Source organism: Priapulus caudatus, unplaced genomic scaffold (genome assembly GCF_000485595.1).
Source record: "Priapulus caudatus unplaced genomic scaffold, Priapulus_caudatus-5.0.1 Scaffold709, whole genome shotgun sequence".
In the NCBI taxonomy this organism is placed as follows: Eukaryota; Metazoa; Priapulida; class Priapulimorpha; order Priapulimorphida; family Priapulidae; genus Priapulus; species Priapulus caudatus.
The window spans coordinates 97,041-104,676 of record NW_014577770.1 but is presented as its reverse complement, the minus strand read 5'-3'; the positions used below and the strand labels follow the sequence as shown (position 1 = coordinate 104,676).

General features: G+C 42.8%; 1 protein-coding gene across 4 annotated transcripts in view; it reads left to right on the top strand.

Moving 5' to 3' along the window:
- LOC106812983 (endoplasmic reticulum membrane-associated RNA degradation protein-like) overlaps positions 1-7,636 on the top strand; it is a 42,162-nt gene that overhangs the window by 33,909 nt on the left and 617 nt on the right. The gene's annotated exons all lie outside the window — the stretch shown is intronic.

Sequence of the window (7,636 nt, the reverse complement as noted above, 5' to 3'; positions counted from 1 at the left end):
TTTTCACAAAAAATTACACATAATTATCACGAGTATATAATGGGAGTTCTCCCATATATACTCTTCGTTTCTATAATGTACGTCAATGGTTGCTCAATTAAAACTGACTTTTGTGGTGAGTTACAGTGTCATTGACACTTTCATTTGTGGTGAGCTACAGTGTCATTGGCACTTTCATTTGTGGTGAGCTACAGTGTCATTGACACTTTCATTTGTGGTGAGCTACAGTGTCATTGGCACTTTCATTTGTGGTGAGCTACAGTGTCATTGACACTTTTATTTTACTTTGGGGTGCATTTTTTGTTAATAGCAGGCATCCATGCTAGATCAATCAGTCATAGGGTGGGGAAGATAATGTGGGTGGATGCCACCCTCGATTTGTAATTTTGGACAAATTTTGTATCACATGGTCAGAACGATCACGCATCACACAGAACATCAGATCTCTCTACAACCTTGAAGACGATGAGGAAGAGACCACTTTCACTCGTTCTGATAGTCGTCCAGCACGCACAAGGCGTGATGTTGATGATGTGATGAAGCTTGCCACACCAGTAACAAGATTTGATGTATTCCGAGTACACACTACCTTGGCTGAAGGCGATGGAGACTGTGACACGGACGGAAAAGACATACCATTGGTATCACTGGCAACCAAAGATACTGCATCGAATGACGTGGTGAGAGATCTACTCACAGCTGAAGACCGAGGAAAGAAGCATGTTGTCACTAATGTAAAGCAACGCCTGATTGAGGGAACTGTTGGGTTTCATGACACACTGAGGAGGCACCACTCAAAAACCTTTGCTGATCTGTACAAAGCAAATGTATCTACTAAACAGAATGTACAGAAAACAATCAAAGCTGACAGAAAGCTACTGCAGCGATTGCTCAATGCTGTCACTGCCGGGCGACCACTGGAAATGGCGACCATTCTCAAGCATGAACTGTCCCCAATCTCACTGTCTCTGGCCAAGGCTGGAGGGAAGATGAACTCTGCTTTAAAGTCGGAGCTGATTAACATCTTGATGGCAGGACTACAAGTACCCCCTGAAGTTCCAGAAGCTGACATGAAGACATGTGTGCTTATAGATGGTCACGCCCTCATCCAAGCTCTTGGAAAGCCTCTTGGGTGTCAGACATTTGGTGAATATGCTGATGTGTTTGTAAAAACTGCAACACGTTACTTCGGACAGCACACAACAAGAGTTGATGTATTTGATCGCTACATCGGGGAAAGCTCCATCAAGGCAGTGACTCGCTCAAAGCGACTGGGAAAAAAGAAACCAATCCGCAAGCTCATCGATGGGCCCTATGTCCTACTCCCACAGATTTGGGTCCAGTTCATTGCCTTGGATGAGAACAAAGCTGATCTTGCCAAGTTCTTGTCTGAGGAAATCATAAAGAAAGGTAAAGATCTACCCAGGCAATTTGAGCTGGTAACCAGAGGCGGATTTGCAGATGCTACTGATGCAAGGTCAACAAGGAGATCACGGAAATCATGAAGAGGCTGATACCAGGCTGGTACTCCTCCATTCGTGTGAGGCAGTTAATGAAGGATACCAAAGAGTGCTCGTAATCTGCAGAGACACAGATGTCATGCTACTTCAGATACACTTTGTATCAACAAGAACATCCGAAGTGTGGATGGTGTCTGGAACAGCAAAGAATCAGAAATGTTACCCACTACATGCCGTATCTGAGAGACTTACACAACCTGTGAGGGAAAACCTGCTCAGCTTCCACGCGCTAACAGGTTGTGACACAATCTCTTATTTCAGTGGCCATGCAAAAAAGTCATGCTGGAAAGCCTTTGAAAGGAGCCTCTTGTGGGGGGGGGGATCGGTCGTGATGGAGACCTTGCACCTATGGAACAGTTTGTGTGTCACCTGTATGGAACACCTGAGCAACGAACCGTCAACCATGCCAGGCTCCAACTCTTTGGAAAGGCTAAGAAGGGTCTAGAGAAGTTACCACCGACAAGGGATGCACTGGAACTTCACGCTACACGCGCCAATTATCAGGCAAAGATTTGGTTGCAAGCAGACCAGGAACACATAGATGTCTCATCGCCTACAGACACCTCAGCTTGGAAGAATGAGTCCGGTTGCCTTAAAGCTGTGTGGACAAGGCTACCCCCAATCCCAAAAGCCTGCCTGGAGCTGGTAGCCTGTGGATGCAAATCAAAATTCAGAACAGCTCGATGTACTTGCTTCAGAGAGAACTTCAGGTGCACTTTCGCCTGCGGATGTGATGCGACTGACTGCTGCAACCCAACTGGCCAGTAGACTCATATCAAGAGCCTAATGCCGATACGCATGCATGTACATGTAGGCTTATGAGACACACCCTTCAATACTCTATGTTCCCTTTCTGTTGTGTCACCCAGCTGGTCACACTCAGCCACACCACATTAATTTAATGAATATTTTAAACAAATTGTAATGATAGATAAATGGCGAAACCGTTTAGCTTTTTTCAGATTAGAACAGTTTGCTGTTTCGCATCATACAGGTAGGGGCATACATTAAGGCATATAATACACAATGTTGCATGTTGCAGAGACTGGGTACTTCTGCAATAGTACAAATTTCTTTTTGCAAATATAAAAATTAAATGAGCTTTAAACGGGGAGAAACCCAGGATAAATACACATTTTGACCTTATTTGACCTTTTTTGAAAATGACCTTTAAGGGCAAAATCGAGGGTTGCATCAACCAACATTTTCTTCCCCGCACGATGACTCGTTCATCTAGCATGGATGCCTGTTATAAACAAGAAATGCACCATAAAATCATATGTTGGCTGGTGTACTAGAACAAATCTGACTGCCACAAGAGGGGCTATACAGTGTTTATTTAAGGATAAAACAAGTGGCCATTGCAAAAAAAGTTCGTTTTGGATTTTACAGTGACAAATTAGTATATTGAACGTCCATGATAGTTTAAACCAAAAGATTCGTTGTGCAAATTACCTTAACATGCAAAATAAACACATTTCGGGAAAATCACATTTTTGTGTTTCAGAATGCCATACACATATGTGTAAAAATTAAAATTCACTTGTTAAAGGGACAGTAGCCTCTAGGATTTTACTGCATACAACTGTACTTACTGTATAACAAATCGTCTATACCCACACGTATTTGTTACCAGATTACCTTAATTAATTGTTATAATTAATTAACCATTAGCTACGAAATTTGAACAGCGCCATGACACCGCGACGTGCGCCACCGACAAAGTTGCGTATTTGAAACAATTTATTTTGCAGCGTTCAGACTGAGGGCTTAATCAAAAAGTGCAATTATATTTATACCTAAATGCTATTTAACCGAACGGATAATTCATTTTAGGGCAAATTTTATCGCTATTTATGGAAACTATATGTCGTTTTATGATATTAACACTCCTTTTGCTTTTAAATGAATAAATAAGAAACACCCTCGGTCTGTAGCCCTTGGCTGGAAAGTAGTTTTGCGCAACTTATCAGATCGTGCGCTTTGAGTGGAGCCACCGTCGTTGTAATCAAACTGTAGTCGTTAGTTTTAAAACATAAAAAAAAAATATTTATAATGGTGATTGAACCATGAAACCTTTCATGTAGCGTAATTATAACCTAAATTAGCTGAAAATAACCCTAGAACCTAGAGTAAACTCTCCCTTTAATTAAACAGGCTAACTACATGTTTTTGATAATAGAAATAGTTTCTATGGGTAGAGCAGACAAAGTTGATGTCAATTAATGCACAAGGTAAATGATGGAGGTAGCAGCAGCGTCTGTTGGCTGGTTCCCTGCGGCTGTGGGCAAGCAGCGGTCATATTACACCGTTGTGTACTCCGCTCCCATTAATATAACGGGCGCTAATGGCACTTTGTTGATTAGCTAATTTTCTGTGATAGCATTGCTGCTGTGGCGGTTTAGATTGCATGTTGGTGGGAAGGGAGGTCGTGTATAGACATGGCGAGGACGGTCGGCAGAATGATGCTCGTTATAGTGTTAGTGTTTGTCGTTTGTTTGTAATGTAACGCTTTATTGTATTGTTGTAAATCGTTGACCGAAAACTGTATGATATACTGATGGATTCGAGCGAATTCGCTTGTACATTAATAGTTCCTATACCATGTTGTAGCCTCTTCTCACTCAATTGCGCGCGCTCTCTCTCTCTCTCTCTCTCTCTCTCTCTCTCTCACTCTGTCTCCTCTCTCTCTCTCTCTCTCTGTGTTCTTTCTTTCTCTCTACCTCATCGCGACCTAATTATTCTGACAGCGATCAGCAAGCGACTGCTTATGCGTATATAGGTTATCGACGCTGCCACGAGGTGTCATTCGCATCGCTATATATAATGTTCTCGCATCCTAATACTAGCCACGGACGCTGCCGTGGGCATAATTGTAGTATAGCGCTCGACTAACTCTATTTCGCTGCGCAACCTTTCGCCGGCGCCTGCGTTATTACTTATCGCCTTGTTCATCTGGCAACCGACCGTGGCTGCTGAACTCAGGTTGGTTTTTGCGTTCGCGTAAAGTTACAACATCATAATAAATTACTATAATAATAATAATAATTATTATTATTCTTATTATTATTATTAACTTCATCATCATCATCATCGTCGTCGTCGTCGTCGTCGTCGTCGTCGTCGTCAGCATCATAGTAGTAGTAATAATAATAATAATCATCATCATCATCATAATCATAAGGTTGTGTGGATTATGACGGGAAGAGTAATAACCATCAATATAGGATGTTCTGGCGGTAATTCTGCTTTCGGATGCGAAAGCAAACGTGAGGATTCATGCCGTGCTTAGCAATTACACATCGTTTTGCTTTTGCCGTTAGATAATCGCCAAAACAATTAAAAAAAAATGTCAACTTGTAAACGAGACAGAGAGGCGCTGATGAGGGGGCATCGGCACTTGAACTGCCTCAGTAATAAGATTATAGTCAAGAAACTAATTGTATTTGCTATCAAACTCTCAATGCTCTCGCACTCTATATTGCCTAATAATACCACGGAAAAGCCGTTCAAATGCTTCTCTACAGCACACCAAGCACACCAGCACACTGTCAGTCTTACCGCACGCACGCAACTGTGCACAAACGATCGAAAAGATAGTGAAAGTGTTATTTTGGAAGTACCGATGCCTCGATCCTCATCAGCGCATCTCTCTGTCTCGATTACAAGTCGAGAAAATTCATCGTTTGGGGATTGTCTTATTTAATTTTATTATTGAGACCAGGCCAGGTGCCTGTGTGATGGAGCGGAATGGGGATGCTACTCGTGGGCAGGTGGCCGCTGCACGCGTTCGTGTCTTCGCATTTCGCGACATTTTCTGCCGATATGCAACTAATGCACCTAACTAGGCACCTGGCCTTCTCAATAATAAAATTAAATAAGATAATCCCCAAACGATGAATTTTCTCGACTTGTAAACGAGACAGAGAGATGCGCTGATGAGGGGGCATCGGCACTTCTAAAATAACAATTTCACTATCTTTTCGATCGTTTGTGCACAGTTGCGTGCGTGCGGTAAGACTGACAGTGTGCGGGTGTGCTTGGTGTGCTGTAGAGAAGCATTTGAACGGCTTTTCCGTGGTATTATTAGGCAATATAGAGTGCGAGAGCATTGAGAGTTTGATAGTAAATACAATTAGTGTAGTAATACAAATAGAATTTCAATCGTTTGGGGATTGTCTTATTTAATTTTATTATTGAGACCAGGCCAGGTGCTTGTGTGATGGAGCGGGATGGGGATGCTACCCGTGGGCAGGTGGCCGCTGCACGCGTTCGTGTCTTCGCATTTCGCGACGTTTTCTGTTGATATGCAACTATAATGCAATGTAATTAACGGACTCGTTGCTGGCATCACGAACGTTCTTTTTTTCTCTCGAGCTCTGAAATTGCATTGAATAGAGATCCATATGAGAGCCCCGCGTGGGGGACTATAGAAAGGAGCACATTTGGGTAAACACTGAAATGTAGTAATTACCCTCTACCTCTCTAAGAAACGAACAGTGAAAAAAGACTAAGGATTATATAATAAATATAAAATATATATGAATTAATTATTAAAAATATTATGAAATATTACAAGTATAATATCATAAAAATGTAGTAATAAAAAGGAATAATAAGGAAAACGAGAAATATTCTCAAATCGAAAGAAAGGCCCTGACATCGTGAAGTGTGAAAGCCCTAGAAAATTAGGAGAGACCTAAAGCACAGAATGGCGTAAAGTGTGATGGACTCTTGAGTATGAGAGATGCTAAATCGTAGAAGACTCTTGAGTTCCTCGGCAGAGACCCGGAGCACTAGTTATCCAAATTTAAAGTGACAGCTGAAGCGTGGAGCACTCTAAGGTGCTGAATATCATAAAATTTAAATTACTATACCGTTTGTGGACACCTAATCTGCAGTCAACAATGAGGTGCAGGATAGCCAAAAGTACGAGGTATTCCTAAGTGCAGGATACCTTAAAGTACGGCATATCCCTAAGTGCAGGATACCCTAAAGTACGGAATATCCCTAAATGCAGGATACCCTAAAGTACGGATTATCCCTAAATGCAGGATACCCTAAAGTACGGAATATTACCCTAACACTAGATATTACACTAACCCTAACCCTAACTCTGACGTGCACAAACAACAAGAATAAAGAGAATAAAGGTCTTTATTACCTCCGCCAAGGAGGTTATGTTTTCACCTCTGTTAGTTTGTTGGTTTGTTTGTTTGTCTGTCAACAGGATATCTCAAAAAGTTACGGACGGACTCTGATGCAATTTTTTGGACGGGTTGGTCTTGGGCCAAGAACCAATCGATTAGATTTTGGTGGTGATCCGGATCCAGATCTGGATCCAGGAATATTTTGAAGGATTTTTTATCATTGGTGGTAGCTCCAAGTAACGGTCTTTGCTAGGGTTAGAAGACTTGTTCTGAGGGTTGTGTATATTGACGTTAGTCACACAGCCTGGTCGGGCAACATTGATGGTAGTGTAGCGGTTCACTCTCTAACCGCTTCGCTTCGTTTCGGTTTCGCTTTCGCTTTCTCTCTTTGTAGGGGTTTATGATGTGTCACCGCCGCGTTAAACCCGACTACAAATTAGATCGATAGCTATATATAGATATATATGGGGGGAGACTGTTAAGCTGTGGCGGAGGTTTGCTATCTTTTACCATATTATTCTTATTGAAACTTTCCAAGTGTCTGAGGTCACGCGACGTGCCGTCGTCATCAGGTGGCAGTTCCTGACGCCAGTGCGAACACTTTCGCTGCCCCTCCAGATACTATGATCGGATGCTCTCTCTCTCTTTCTCTCTCTCTCGCCCACGTCATCGAGCGCGGGTTTTTATGACGCGCACGTACGGTGGCGTACGTGCCCCGAGAGAATCTCCGCCGATCGATGCCACCAGGTGCTAGGTTTTGGAAATTGGAAACCTTTGTGTGTGCGTGTGTGTGCGTGCGTGCGTGCGTGCGTGCGTGCGTGCGTGTGTGTGTGCATGTGCGCGCACGTGTGTGTAATGTGTATGTGCATGTGCGCGCACGTGTGTGTGTGTGTGTGTGTGTGTGTGCGTGCGTGTGTGTGTGTGTGTGTGTGTGTGTGTGTGTGCGTGTGTGTGTGTCGCGTGACA